Raw genomic sequence first — 16,555 nt, 5'->3', positions numbered from 1 at the left:
ATAGGATAGAACTGTAAGAAATGTATCATTCTAAGAAGCTAAAGCCCTGGAGAATAAAACTTTCTAAATAACAGTATCTATAGGTTTATGAACAGACCTTGTTTTAACTCTGGGCTTGTGGCTCTTCTTTTAGTACCCATTTATGCCATGATGTGCTCTTCCCAATTCAAAAGCATAGGCAGATGGCTAGATTTGGATTTCTAGGTTTTCTCTGTCATGAGTATATCTCACTCAGCGTCAGCTTCCTCATTTATAAAATATACCTGATAATCATACTTGCCATAAGAGAAGCATGTAAATTAGTGCCTATCAGAGAGTGGGTACTAGGTAGGTGTCTCTGATCTTTCCCAGATACTCACCCTGTCATCTACATAGGGCTGCTTCTCCTCATATACATCATTCATCTCCCAGGGTGCCCCAGTGCCTTTCCTGATCCACTTCATGCAATATATCAGATCATAGTCTCTCACACATTCCTTTTACAGATTCAAGCAGCTTGTCTTTCCTTATTAATTGTCGTTAGATATTATATCCAGCTATGGAAGGGAGGGACCATTTTCTCCATCTTCACTGCTGGATCCTCTAAACAAAGCGTGGGATAGCACATATCTTTGCCACATAATACATGTGTTTTGAATGCAGGAATGTCCCATAAAGAGAAAAATGGGAATTTTTAACATTAGTAGTGAATTTCACTTTTTTAGATTATTCTTCAATGAATTTTCTGGAGAATGGTGCTCTAGGACAATACATTTCAAGCTTGAATGTGCTTTCAGATCCTGGGGATCTTATTAAAGGCAGGTTCTAATTTGAAAGATCTGCATGAGGCCTAGACTCCTGTCTTTCTATTTGTTTGCTGGTGATTCTTAGGCTTTGGGTACAAAGTTGTAATTGAGATGAACTTATTAAAAGTTTCTCAGCAGGGGATTGTCACTTTCCAAGTTATAAAGTGGGAACTGTAAATCTGGACCTATTCAGCAGATGACAACACAAGAGGAATATTCCTGGGGTGGAGAAATGCATCTAAACTGAGAAGCCAGGAATTGTATTCTAGGAAGAGGATGGGCCTGAATGAACCCATTAATGAGCCCTTCAACTAAAGCGGTCAGAGGGATATTATTTACAACAGTGGCATCAGTTTGGGTCATGAACATGAGAGGCAGTTACTTCTGTAGTCATTAAACTTGTCTTAATAATGCAATCATTGAATCCTAATCTAAGAGATTCTAATTTAATAGGTCGGTGATATGATTGAAAAATGAACAGATCATAGGAATTCCAAGCCAAATCCATTCTAGACTTCTCTGAAATCCGAGTAGGTTGCAGATGGCTAGGTGCTTTAGCAGTGATTTGTGTCTTGACCATGAATGAGCAGTGACAGGTTTTGTTAAGGCTAGGTTTATGAGCTAAATTTTTAAGACTTAAAGTGTTTTCAAGCCATGGCATATTGCTAGACAGTAATCAACTTCTTTTTTTATTCTTTTTATATAAGTCTGTCCTTAAAGGACCAATATGGTCCTAAAATCATCTATGTAAATCAAGGATCTACCAATCATTGGTCCTGTTTTGGCCTCTCTTACTTTTTTTTAAGTCCCTTTAATAAATCAATTGAATGATTAAGAACCATTTCTTGGTACTTTACTTGCTACTTTATCCTATTTCTTCAGCCTATAAAGAAAATGCCAGCCTGAAGGGTCCAATGTTGTTTCTTTAATAACAGCAATGTGGTTATTGCAGTGTCTCTCAGTCTTGGAACATTCAAGCAATGAACAGATGTCTGAGAATAACCACAGCTCACTTCAGGCTGAAGCCCTTCAGACTTAAAGGACATCCATAAGATTTAAATTCTCCATTGGTAGTTCTTATAATTGGTGAAAAAGAAGAAACACTCATTTAGCACTTTTTATTTTACAATGTATGTTCACATAAAGTTTTACTAGCAGTAGAAGATTAAATTTTTACTCAGTGTTATAAGTTAAGAATTTTAGTCGCTTCTTTTATCACTATTATACCTCTCTCTCTCTCTCTCTCTCTCTCTCTCTCTCTCTCTCTCTCTCTCTCTCTCTCTCTCTCTCTCTCTCTCTCTCCCTCTCTGCATATATGTATATTTGCCAGTCCTGGGGCTTGAACTGAGGGCCTGGTCTCCATTTTTGAGCTTTCTCAAGTCTAGCACTCTAACACTAGAACCACAGCACCACTCCCAGCTTTTTCCATGCATTTGGTATAGAGGATTCAAACCCAGGGTTTTGTGAATGCTAGAAAAGCACTCTACCACTAGGCTATACTCCTAGCCCCTCTTTCTTTCTTTCTTTCTTTCTTTCTTTCTTTCTTTCTTTCTTTCTTTCTTTCTTTCTTCCTTTCTTTCTCTCTCTTTCTTTCTTCCTTTCCCTTTCTTCTTTCTTTCTTTCTTTCTTTCTTTCTTTCTTTCCTTCTTCCTTTCTTCCTCTCCTTCCTTCCTTTCTTCCTTCTTTCCTTCCTCTCCTTCCTTCCTTCCTTTCTTTCTTTCGTTCTTTCTTTCCTTCTTTCTTTCTTTCTCTCTCTCTCTCTCTTTCTTTCATTTCTTTCTTCTTTCTTTCTTCCTTTCCTTCTTCCTTTCTTCCTCTCTCCTTCCTTCCTTCCTTCCTTCCTTCCTTCCTTCCTTCCTTCCTTCCTTCCTTCCTTCTTTCCTTCCTCTCCTCTTTCTTTCTTTCTTTCTTTCTTTCTTTCTTTCTTTCTTTCTTTCTTTCATTATATTCAAATTCTAAAATCTGAGTGATGTGCTCAGTCTTTTATGCCTTAGTTTGTTTTTCAGAAGAGTCCTTGCACTTTTGTCCAAGCTAGTCTTGAAATATGATTTGTCAATCACCCCGTTCTGAATATCTGGGATTATAGCCATGAGGCTATCAGGCCAGTTTTCATGTTATGGGAATAGCGAAACTTTTACTGCCAAGAGGTATTTGGATATTATAACATTATTCATGGACAGTTCAGACTTATCTGTAAAAGCAGCTAGACCACGGATTGAGGATAAGAAGCATATGTTTTTGTTTCCTCTCATGTACCAAATGATTTTGTGGGCTTCATAGCATCCATCAGATGGATTTTACCCACTTTCAGTAAGACAATGAATCAGCAGTTTTCTAGGATTTCAGTCAGACTATTTCAGTAGACTCATTAATAGCTTTAACTTTTAATGAATATATGATTAAATCTATATTTATTACTGATCTCAATTTATGATAAAATTACATAAGATATTTAAAAGTAAATATTAATTTTAAATTTTATTTAAATGTATATATAATAAAATGTAAATATTATTTGTAAATATAAATTCATAAATGCAAAGTGTTAATACAACAAAGCACTCTAATTTGGTTGGACTGCAAAGTCAATGATACTACCAATAACATGAACATTCTTGCTTTGTTAGTACTTCCTTACCCCTAATAAAATATGGAAACAATTCCCAAGAATATTGATGACAAGATGGAATTGAAAAATATAAAGTTAATAATGATAATAGACTGAAAAGTAAAGTGAGGTATATTCAAAATAATTGTTCTTATATAGTTCAAGAGACTTGAAAGCTAGTCATCAATTATTTTAAGCCTCCTACATTAAAGGCTGAAGGAGCAACTCTAACTTTCATCCCCCAAGGATGAGCTAGAAGCAATTTCAAGGTTACAGGAAGTCCCTGGGCTGACTACTGGTGGGAATCATCAGGAAACCTCATTTGGTGGTACCTGGTTCCTTCTGCCCTCATGAAGCTCAGCCTTCATTTTATAGTATTAAAGATAGTGATTTTTTTTTGTCAAAAATCATACTTTATTTAACAATTTGAAAGTCTCTTCTTTCCGGTGGTTAAGTGGAAAGCATATTTGTTCATGAGCATGCGCGTTTGTGGTTATGTGTCTCTATATGGGCAAGTGGACGTGTCTATAGCTACTTACATTCTTTAATCTTTAATAGTGAAGGTCTTATTCTTCTAACAATGCTCAAGCTTGAATTAAAAAAAATTCCGAGTTTGAGTCTGACATTCTCCTCTCCCAATCCTTCCTCCCTCCCGTCTTCCCCAGCCTCCATTAAAGAACTGCCAGGTCTTTAGAAATTCCCAACATTAATTCTGTGCCTGAATATCTGGCCTCTGCCCTCTGCCTGAGGGGTTTCTTTGGAGAGAAGGGAGTTGGGAGGTCTTGGCAGATTCTCTTCAGAGTTGTGCACTCTCACTTGGACATGCCTCTTCTTGAGACTTAGATACTGTAATCTTATTCTCTCCTGGATCCACAGAGACGGGAAGTTGAAGGTCTTGGCCCTGAGGGGTGCTCGAGGAGGGGGCGGTGCAAAGCTCTTCTGTGCTGGGGCTGTGGGAGGTCTCCTTTTCTAAGGCCTCTGGAGTTCTCAGTGGCTTCTAGTGTGGTTCTAGATCGGGGGAGGCCTCTAAGGAGGCCCTAGGACTTGGACTCCCACAGCTGGAGAGGGCCCAGGGGCTGGTGGGCGAGCCCCCTCGAGAGGCAGGTGGGCTGGACAGCATGTTCCCTGAGGAGAGCCTGGGGCTTCCTGGGACTCTGGTGGGAGGAGGTCTGCTGGGGGGCCCGAGGTCCTCTGGAGGGAGGCTTTCTTCTTTGGTTGTTCGGCTCCTTCACTTGCGGTGCGTGTAAGGAGAACTACTTCTGGGACAGATGGTGGAGGCCGATGGGATGGGGTCAGGGATGCGCCTGGGGATGGGGAAAGGGAGCAAGGGAGATCTTCCTCCTGGGGTTTGTCACCCTCTGGAGCAGGAGAAAGCTGGGCCTGGGGTGAGCCATTGCAGGCTGGCAGCGGCTCCTCCTCCTCAGAGGAGCTTCTTTCAGACCCATCCTCCTCCATTCCCTCATCTTTTGAGGACTCTTTTTTGACATCCAAATCATCTTCGCCCTGGGCGGACTCGGGTGGCAGCTCTTCCTCTGCTGCCAAGACCGCTTCGCTCTCACTGGTTAAGGAGTTGGTAGAAGGACTGGAAGGTGAGGTGGGGGAGCTAAGGCTGGCCCCTGGAGAGGTCAGGACTGGAGAAGAGATGACTAAAGAACGCCTGCTGTTGCTTGACAGTCCCTTCACCACGAAGACTTTGTTGGAATGTTGGTTCTCCAGTTTGCTCATAGAGATTGTGGTTCAGCTTACTCATCTCTCTGTAGAAGACACCCCTCAAGTTGGAAATGTTCTGCAAGATGGTCACGTAATAGCTGATTTGACTGTTATACAGGAGGGGCAGCTCCTCCAACAGTTCCTGGTTGAAACCTTCAAAGACCACCTGGGCTTTGGTGAATTCTTCTTCTGTCTTGGCAGTCTTGGCTTCATCTTTCTTCTTAGCATTCTGCACTGCCTCCAGGTGGTGTCGGGCACTGTCATAGTCCACAAGTTTCCATCAGCGCTTGGCAATTCTCTCCTTAATCTCGCTGAACTTGGCCACATAGTTTTCCATGGTCCTCAAAACCTGGCCAGTCAGCTTCTCTTCATAGTCTTCCCAAAGGAGATCATGATTCCCTATGATGGCCTTCAGGTCCTCGTGCCCGTCCCACTCGCTGCTGTAGATCTCCTGCAGGGTCTCAGACACTCTCTTGGAACTGTCGTGCATCACTTTGACTGCACTAAGGAAGTTCTTCAGGTCTTTGTAGAGCTTTTGGCCTTCTGCCTGCAGGGAAAATAGCTTTGGTGACTGTTGTTGGTAGAAGTTGCTGGCATTTTGCTCAAATCGCTCATCTTTGGTTTCTACAGTTTTCCCCAATTTTTGCAGTACCTTCTCCTGGGCTCTGCTGAACTTCTTCTGCACCTGCTTGGCGAAGAGGCCTGCTGCATCGCCCGCCTTGCCCTCTGCCATCCTGCCTGCCGGGGCGGCTGGTCTGGGCTGTACCAGGCCCTGTGGTTTCTACGGGCCTCAGAGGAGGAAGTGCTCCCAGCAAGCCTTGCACCTCCGGCGTGGGGGCGGTCCTGGCCTCCCCCACCTTTCCCCAGGTGGGCCCATCCCACCCTGACCACCCAGAGGACAGGACCCCAGGCCCACTTCGAGTCCACTGCTGGCCACCGTGAGGCCCAGGCCCAGTCTCAGCAGGGGTGGGGCCAGAGCAGGCTAGATAGTGATGTTTTTAAATACTTAGGTCAAATAGCATAAAAATCATGTTTTTAAATTAGGTTTTTTGCGTTCAAATATGGTGTTAATATTTTTCCTTTTAATTCAATTTTATTGTTAAGGTTATGTACAGAGAAGTTACAATTACATAATAAGGTAGTAAGTACTTTAATTGCCAAGCATTGTTATCCCCTCTCTCATTTTTCTCCCACTTTCCCTCCCCCATTCCCCCAAGTTGTAAAGTTTCTTTCCAACATTTTATCTCATTAGTATCACTTGTACACTGATTCATACTTTGTCAGTTGTCTCACCATTTCATTGTTGTCCTTTCCTTCCATAATTCAAATAAACAAATATATAGTACACTAGGTATCAAATCAGATACATTGACAACAGGGGATAAAGCATAGGGTAAAATAAATAAAAGAGAAATAACTTCATATAATGCATTAAAAACAACAAGGAAAAACCCTTTGTTTCCATATCCTAGAGTTCATTTCACTTATCATCATCTTATATGGTCATATGTATATAGCTATTGAGCTATTGTGATCCTCTGCTAGAAAAATTCTAGACATATACTAGTTATTACAATGAGGGAAGCTGTGGAGTCTATGTTTCTTTGGTTCCGGCTTACATCACTTAATGTGATTTTTCCTAAGCTTTTCCATTTCCTTATGAATGTAGCAATGCATTCTTATGGCAGCATAGAATTCCATTTTGCATACATGCCACATTTTCTGGATTCATTCATCTACTCTCTGGGCATGTATTACGTCTCAAATGAGATAATACTGACACTGATTTTATACAATGGTTAAAAGGAGAATAGGACTCATGAAAATGTGTTAGCTACATAAATACACAGATATGTCATGGTTATTATTAATTTTAATAATTGATAGTGATGATTATAATGATGATGAAGAAAGCTTCAGAAAATCAGAAAACTTTTATTTGGTGATGTGGGCATTTCAAAGTACTAAGTTCTCCATCAATTGGAATTAAGGTATATGTTTCCATGTCACTATTTTCCTTGTGATATCCAGAGATGAGAATCTTTGATTCCGGTGTCTGTTATGTGATGGGTAGTATGGCTTGGATATAAACTCCCCTCCCCCACCACAAAAGGCTCAGGTACTATTGTGGCTTTTACCTGGTGACACTATTTTGAGAGATTCTGGAAGCATTGGGAAATAAGGTCTAGTTGTCAGAAGTATGGTGCAGAAGTAATATTTTCTTTGGGGGCAGAACTATGTCCCCGTACCTCTCTTTCTATCAGCTCCTTGTCTACTATGAAATGACAAACTGTAGTAATCCACACTCTTATCACTGTGAAACTCTGTGTCTTTGACTCAGAAGCCAAAGAACTCATTGCCCACGGAGTAAACATCTGTGCCCTAGACACAAATAAGTCTTCCCCCCTTTGGAAGTTGGTCTACCACTTCTTTTGTTACAGTGAGGAAAACGTCTAAGGAACCCAATGGAAATGGAGTGATTGTGGTTATATTAAGGAATAAATAAATTCCTTTGGGCTACTTTTGAGAAATAATATTATTTTTCTTTTACAAAAGTAAGTTTTTTCCTTGATGGATTACCTCTTGTCTACCTCTTGCTCAGTATTAAAATTATATGGTTTTAATTAGTATAGAACAGTACACTGTAATCCTTATATAGATGTGTACACTTTGAACAAGGTCACCATATGTTAAATTTTATTTATTCTTGTTATATTACTTTTAGCCTCTCCCTTCTATCATCATTTTCCAACCAGTGTGCTTGGTAGATTTGATTGTATTACTTTCATATGTATGTATGGTGTTCAATCCTCTTTTCTTACCAGCATGCACTGTTCCCCTTCTCTTTTCTTCTGACCACTACCACTACTATGCATAGTCTACATTTTCCCCAGTCATTTCCAAATTTTAGAAATTTGTTTCAAGCTAGGGTAAAAAAGCACATCGCATCAAGAGATAGTCCAGCAGATCTAGGCCATGTAGTGTTTGTCATTCTGAATGTTAAAGAGGTAGAAAATAAGCCAGAGTTCACTTAAAATCTTTGGCCCATTCAATAGCCATCCCTTTTCATCCCAGCAGATTAATAAATAGGAGGATCATGATTCAAGCTGTGTAAAATTTGAAACCCCTACAGTATGTCAAATAATAGTTTTCTGTGTTTGGATAATTAAACCTTGAGTCTGGGATACTTGTCCAAAATGGTGTTGGAAGCAATGTAACATATTTCTCTCTGTTAATAAACTGAATATAAATTCAGTTACTACCTCTTTACATTTTTGATAATGTATCTTTTTCTAGACTTTTTAAGGAAATTAAGTAAAAGAAGATATGTGGCTCACATATATGTCTCCAGACCTAGGTTTGATATACATAGAGTGCAGGTACCTTTGTCTTTGCAATTCCCATTGTGCGTAAATTGCTCTTTTTAGTCTGTCATTTAAATCCCATAGATCACCATGTGGGCCTAGTATTAAATAAATATTCCTAATAATTTAGTATGTGGAGTGACAAACATTGGACTTGTAGAGATTACAGTTCTCAATTACACTCTTGCTAAACAAGGAAATTCTGAAGATAAAGTTCATAAGACATCCATTCTATCATAGTTAATAACTGCTAAAGGCTAAATTTTTCCTGATAAAAATTTACATTACTGAGGAAGGGAGGAGGAAGATGGCACTGAGACAATACGATGCTGCCTATTTCTCTCCCACAAAAAGAGAGAACCAGGGAATCCCATAAGCCACTACCTTAAGAAATCCACAACAACAAACTTAAGAAGCAACAAAGAAGGACTCAAACCAGAAAAGAAATCCAGATAAAGCTTACATTCAGGGCCGGGAGTTTGGCCTAGTGGTTAAAGTGCTTGCCTAGCATACATGAAGACCCAGGTTCGATTCCTTGGTACCACATACATAGAAAAAAAGCCGGAAGTGGTGCTGAGCCTCAAGTGGTAGAGCTCTAGCCTTGAAAGTCCAAGGACAGTGCTCAGGCCCTGAGCTCAAGCCCAGGACTGGCAAAAAAAAAAAAAAAAGCTTACATCCAATTTTCTCAAAGAATTCAAAACGTGAGGACCCTTCCCCCAGAAATAACAAAAATAAAATCAGAAATATAGAAATATCAGAAATTGCAATAAGAACTACTATACAAAAATTGATAAATCAAAAACTTGGTTCTTTGAAAGAGTCAACAAAATAGACAGACCCCTGGCAAGATTAATCAAAAAAAGGAGAGGGGAGAATCAAATAAACAAGATTAGCGACCCCACGGGAACAATCACAACTGATATCCAAGAAATTCAGTCCATAATGAATAGGTACTACCAGGGCCTATATTCAAAGAAACAAGAAAATTTAGTAGAAATGGATGATTTCTTAAATAAATATAGGTTACTCACACTGAACAACGATGAGGTAAACAAATTGAACAAACCAATCTCTTACAAAGAAGCAATCAGGGAAATGCCAACCAAAAAGAGCCCAGGTCCAGATGGTTTCACTGCAGAATTCTACAAGACGTTTAAAGAAATTCTTCCAAGAAATAGAAACAGAAGGAGCAAAACCAAACTCAGTTTATGAAGCTAATATTACTCTCATCCCCAAACCAGGAAAAGACCCAACAAAAAAAGAAAACTACAGACCTATCTCTCTAATGAACAGACGCAAAACTCAATAAAATATTAGCCAACAGAAGCCAGAAACAAATTTAAAAAATCATACACTATGATCAAGTAGGCTTTATCCCACAGATGCAAGGCTGGTTTAACATTCACAAATCAATCAATTTAATACATCACATCAAAAGAGCTAAGGATAAGAAACATATGATAATTTCTCTGGAGGCGGAGAAGGCATTTGACAAAATACAACATCCATTCATGTTGAAAGCAATAGAAAAAATAGGAATAAGAGGTACATTCCTCAAAATAGTTAAAGCCATATATGAAAAACCTACAGTCAGAATTATTCTAAATGGTGAAAGACTGGAACCATTCACCTTAAATCAGGAACTAGACAGGAATGCCCAATCTTTCCACTCCTCTTCAATATAGTGCTGGAACCTTTAGCCAGAGCAATAAGGCAAGAAAAGAATATCAAAGTGATCCACATAGGGCAATAAGAAATTAAAGTATCTCTATTTGCAGATGACATGATCCTCTACTTGAGCGACCCAACAAACTCCACTCCCAAACTTCTAGAATTAATGAACTACTTTAGCAAAGTGGCAGGATATAAAATTAACCTTCAGAAGCCAGTAGCCTTCTTGTACGCCAATAATACTCAAACAGAAGGTCAAATCAAGAAAATGCAAATAAAAACAATCCTAAGATGCCACCTTACCCCAACAAGAATGGCCAAGATTTTGAACTCAGACAATGACAGTTGCTGGAGGGGTTGTGGAGAAAAAGGAACCCTACTATACTGCTGGTGGGAATGTAGACTAGTTCAGCCACTCTGGAAAGCAGTGTGGAGGTTTCTTAAAGAACTGAAAATAGACCTTCCCTACGATCCTGCCATACCACTTCTGGGCATCTATCCTGAACATCATAACCCAAGATATTATAAGGACACCTGCTCAGCTATGTTCATCTCTGCACTATTCACAATAGCCAGGCAATGGAAACAATCCAGATGCCCTACTGCAGATGAATGGATACAGAAAATATGGTATATATACACAATGGAATTCTACATAGCCAACAGACAAGATAAAATAATGGCATTCGCAGGGAAGTGGATGACTCTAGAGCGAATCATGTTGAGTGAGACAAGTCAAGACCTAAGGAATAAAAGGCACATGGTATCCTTAATATGTGGCTATTAAATCCAAAGACTACAAGAGCGAGGACTCAATATTTGCATACCCAATGCTATGGACCTGGTAATGGAAATATAAACATAACTATATAGACATAAAAACCTATGACTCTATAGACATAATGTTTGATTTCATAAATTAATATGTTTCTATGACATACAAACCCTTAGCCTAATTTTGATTAAGTTCTAAATACTAAGTTCCAATGATTGTAAATAGAGATTCCCTTCTTGAACACTTGTTTGTTAAACTTGTCATTTAAAATATGATATAAAAATAAAAAAAAAGAATCAGGAAAGAAAAAAAATCATGAATCCAGGAAGAAAGCCTTTCTGTACTCACCAAATTGGAATTGAAATCATCTACCATCCATACTAGCTGAGAGTTTTCTATTAATGAGCAAATATTTTATAGGCAAAAGGTATGGAAAATTGCTAGTAGATGTATGCTTACATATCTTCTTTCAAAAAGACAGAAAGATATAAAACCTTTTTTGTCTTATAATCAAGCAAAAAAAGTTACATTACTAATCCCTTCAATATATTTTTCCTTAACTGACAATACCTCTGCTTTCCATTAAAATTCAATAGAAGTTGCACTTAGATTTGATAGCATGTACATATATTTTTAAACATTCCTCAGAATTTGATGGACATCATATTGAGAAAAGCAGTACCACTTCACTCAGAATAATTGCTGACCAGAGTTCATACTCTTATTATAAGCCACATTTCATTTGAACATATCTAAACCGAAATCCTACCTTTTAAGGAAATCATGCTTAGTCTAAACATCTTCCGTCCACCCCTTTTCTAATGCTTCCTTCTGGACCAAAGATTGATGAACAATTATCAACATTTGGAATTTGCAAAAATCAACTGGATTTTCATTTCCTTCATTTAATATTCCCAGTAGATAAACTTAATAACATGTAACATGTGAAGAATCACAAAGTCTGAAAACTTAGGCAACTATTCCAAGGATACTCAGCATGTTCTACTTAGAGCAGAATTGGAATCTGTGTTTGCTTTCATTCCCCAAATATTTTCCATATCACAAGTCCAGATTTTGAAGCCTAGCACCTGTGAGACAGTCTTTGCATCATATAGGTCACATGCTGATTTCATATGTGATATTCCATAGACTGGCATGACAGGGTGATAATGACGGAAAAGTATTTTATTTATTCTGCTCCATAGCAGAGACCACACATTTCACAAGAGGAACATTTTTGGAATCAGGGACAAACTCTAAGTCAAGAAACTCAGTGCTCAAGTTGGTTTGGTACTCTTGTGTATAGATGGGAAAAATAAATCCATTCAACTTCCATCATTAAAAGATATTGAGAAAGTTCGCATTCTAACCAACAGCGTAGCAGCATTTTGTTTTGGCCATATCTCACCTATGTTAGTTGTTTTAATGATGGTTGTTTTTTGCTGGGGTGAGGTAAAATTTCAATGTTGATTTGAATTACATTTCTTTCACTGCCAGAGATGATTAATATTTTGTCATATATCTATTGGCCATTCCTACTTCTTCTGAGAAGTCTCCCTTTTAATCTTTGCCTCACTTATTATTTGGGTTTTTTTTTTAATTTGTGGCTTTATTTTTTAGGGGAAAAAGGTATGAAGGTTCCTCAAAAGACTAACCATAGAGCTTCCATATGACCCAATAATTTCACTCCTTGGAATTTACCCAATACAACCCAAACAAGGCCATATTCATTGCAGTATTGTTTACCATAGCCAAGATAATGAATCAATCCAGATGCCCCTCAGCAGACAAATGGATCAAGAAAATGTGGCATATATACAGACGCTTCCATCAGAATGAATGACATTACACCATTCATAAGGAAATGGGAAGACTTGGAAAAAATTATAGTAAGCGAAGTAAACCAGATCTAAACAAGCAAAGGTTGCATGTTTTCCTCACTTCCTGTAACTACAAGTATACATATATTGGATGGTAAAAAACAAAAACAAAAACAAAACAAAACAAAGCAAAAATTGGAGCCAGATATTGGTGGCTCAGCCCTGTAATTCTAGCTACTCAGAAGGCTGAGATCTGAGGATCACAGTTCAAAGCCAGCCTGCAAACAAAAGTCTGTAAGACTCTTCTCTCCAATTATCCACCAAAAAACCGAAAGTGCCATAGTGGCTGAAGTAGTAGAACGCTAGCCTTGAGTTAAAGAGCTCAGGGACAGCACCCAGGCCAAGCGTTCAAATTCCATGACTGACAAAAAACAAAAAAAACCAAAAAACAAAAAACAAAAAACGTGTACATAAACATTCATATAGTGAGAATGAAGGAGGATATTCTTAGGAGACATTCACAAACATTCAACAACATCTATGGGCATATGATCATATAAAAATGCTTTTTATTGAAATAAACTCAAGGAAATGGAAACAGGAGCTTTTATTTTTTATGTTATTTTGCATTTAGTTTTTTTCTCCTTTGTCGTGATTTTTAATTCTGTACATTTTGTCCATATGTAAGTTCATCTGTTTTGATGAGGGGAACAGAGCACAGAAAAGGTGGGATAAAGGTTGAACAAATGCAGCAGTGAAAATCCCTAAACACCATGTTGAAAGTGAACTACACAACTTGTGGGAGATCTATTCAGGAGGACAAAAACTGGGAGAAAATGATGGAAGAGATGACACTGTTCAACAGGAAATGTGCTCATTGCCAGTCTTATCTAACTATGATCCCTCTGTGCATCACCTTTACAACAACAATCTAAAAATGACACAAGCACAAAAAAATGGTAGTGAAATGCAATACAGGGCTTTACTACATATCCCTCTTTCTTATAAAATTTATAATAGCTGTATTTTAAGTACTTGTATTACTTTACTTTTAAATAGCATTTTAATTGATTAATAATATATATATTTGTGATGTTTTGATAGTTACATAAATGGAGTAATTCAATTCAATTTATCAATATATCTATTTTTATCTGATTATAATTAATAAGGGCATATATTTCTGATTTGGTAAAAAAGTATTTCAAAATAGTCCAATGATCTTATTTAATTCTTGCCTCAAACAGTTACAGAATTATTATTATTCCAATTTACATATGAGGAAATAAAAACTTGAACATAATGCCCCAACATGCAAAGTAAGGTAAGGAAAAAAAATGGAATACTAACTTCTGACCATTTGTGAACCATTTCCTGAATCATCATTGGGTTCTAGGTACAGTGAACTTGGGATTCAAGTGCTTTTTCTACATTCATAGTGTGATGGGTAAAACAGATCCAAGTCACACAAAGAACCAAATAAAAACATAAGGCAGCTAAAATTCTATAAATCAGTAAACCATTCAAGACTATCAGGAGAAGCCCATATGCTGAAGTAACTCTGAGAAATTGAAACAAGGGAAGTTAACCTGCTTTCATGCTGAAATTTCTCATAATAATTTTCAAAAGCAGGTGATACAAGACTGACCACAGAATGTATGGGGTATAGAGAATCTGATTTTCTGAAAAATATTGATTTTTTTGGCCACTGTCAATTTGTTCTTTATAATTAATTTATTGTACTGTTTGTGGAAGCAAAGCTTAACCAGTTGCTAAATTTTTAGAGCCAATTCCCAGTGAATCTCAACAGCAGTCACAGTCTTAAGGTAGATCACTGTTCTTAGTCATACAGCTGAAGAGTAGTCAAGAAAAGGTTCAATGGGTTTTTTTAAAAAAATATAAACAAATAAGTGATTAGTAAGTAAGTAAATAAATAAATAAGACCCAAGGCTATACAGCTTAAATACAAATTTATAATCTTGAGCAATTTTTGATAGCTTTGGCTGAACTGAGAATAAAACTCAAAGTAACTGGAACATGTTTCTAGAAGTGTGATCCATGGACATAGAGCCCAGATCAATGTGAAATGCTACTGATGTATCCAGTGTATGCTTTTGTGTCAGGTCCCATAGTAGCACTATAACATGTGGGTGCATATCAGTCTGAAGGGGTTTGGAGACAGTTGGACCCCAAATCAGCATGTACTAATGCTGGAACCCACTCTCTGCTGGGGCTATTGTTAGGCAGGAATGTAAGTTAGTTTCCAGAAGACCCTCAAGCTCAGTTCTCTAGGGGAAATCTACCCCCTTGCCTGTGCCTCAGCAGCCTTCCTGGATGCTGACTTCTCAGCAGGGACAATTTGGTTTGTAATACATAACCCGACCTCTTTTCAGTTTCCTCAGCTCTGGTACAGTGCTGTTGTAAATTGGTTAGAAATATAGAAAAGAAACATGAAATTCCAAAGTGCATAAATACAATAGAATAACCCACCCATGGAGACTGGAAGTAGCGAAAGGCCTCTCCATGAGTATGATGTAGCCCAGAAATTTGACTCAAACAAACAAAATTACATAGTCTGTGTGTGCTCAAATTCTTACCAAAAAGAATCGGCTATGATTCCTAACAATATTCTGTCATAAGCCCTGCTGTATTATAACATAAACCAGCATACCATACAAAACCAAGTACATAAAACTATAAACAAAATAAATAAACATAGATTTGTTGCTTGCAGTTTTGTTCTTTATACCTAAAACCCAGTGTTATGCCTCCTTAGTCTGCATCTAATGCTTGCTTTAAAGAACTATTAATTTTCTGCACTCAACATCAAGCTTCATTAGCATAAATAAATCCTGTGGCACACATGGATATTCAAAATGATTTATTATTAGCAGTGGTGACAGAAATCTGTGTTTCCTTGAATTTGAATATGTTTCTTTCCAAAACACGTTTACTTCTGGCTGGTTTCATTGTTATATCTCCAGAATTCTCTATGGAACACAATAATATGATTCTTATTTGTACATAGAGGTATATTACTTGCTTTTCAGAAAGCAGGTAATCATATTAATTAAGTTTATTTTTTGTAGACTTCCAATGTATTTCCTATGAAGGAATAGAATAAATTAGTTTCACTTTCACATAGCCTTTCATAGTTGAAAAGAATTAATTAATTATTTTTAATTCCATGGCTTGGCTCCCATTTTAATATGATTCTAATTTAGTATGTGGTTTCTGGAAGTTTTAGCTCACTGAATTATCTAGTATTGTGTTAGATTTATGAACTGTTTAATTTGTATTACTCTAACAAAGCCTAGAGTTAGAAATGGAGTCAAAAGTTGGGGTCTTAATATGTAAATTCAAATCTCCAGGTTTTATAAGAACATAAGATAATTTATAGATGACAATGCATCAAGAAGATATTCAATTTGTGTTCAAAACTAATAAGGTTGCATGGTTTAGACCAACAATATTCAAGTGTTCTCTTATAGAAAGATCAACACTTGACATTATGGCAAAATCTTGAAGTTGCTCTAAAATTAAGTTGCTACATGTAGATAACTCACATAGAACCTGTGTATGACATATTTTCAGTGATAATGAACCTACTGGCCAAAAAAGTATGCATACAAGGAATGATAGACTGCCTGTCATTTGAGGTACTTCCATGTTAAATTTAATTTTCTGATACCCAAAATGTGCTTATCATAACTTTCCTTTGATGATTTCTTGATAGGAACTGAAGTAGAAATGAAGATCATATGTTTATAAGACATATTGGGAGTATTTTTATTCTAACTTGAGCCAACACTGTTCTCTTT

At 37.5% G+C, this 16,555-nt stretch overlaps 1 protein-coding gene and 1 pseudogene across 1 annotated transcript in view; one reads left to right on the top strand and one right to left on the bottom strand.

Moving 5' to 3' along the window:
- Positions 1-16,555, top strand: part of Thsd7b (thrombospondin type 1 domain containing 7B) — a 719,928-nt gene that overhangs the window by 328,594 nt on the left and 374,779 nt on the right. The gene's annotated exons all lie outside the window — the stretch shown is intronic.
- Positions 4,190-5,836, bottom strand: LOC150056438 (bridging integrator 2 pseudogene; annotated as a pseudogene).

Source organism: Megascapheus bottae, chromosome 12 (genome assembly GCF_031878675.1).
Source record: "Megascapheus bottae isolate mThoBot1 chromosome 12, mThoBot2.hap1, whole genome shotgun sequence".
In the NCBI taxonomy this organism is placed as follows: Eukaryota; Metazoa; Chordata; class Mammalia; order Rodentia; family Geomyidae; genus Megascapheus; species Megascapheus bottae.
The sequence above is the reverse complement of the archived record's forward strand: the minus strand, read 5'-3'. Positions and strand labels throughout refer to the sequence as shown.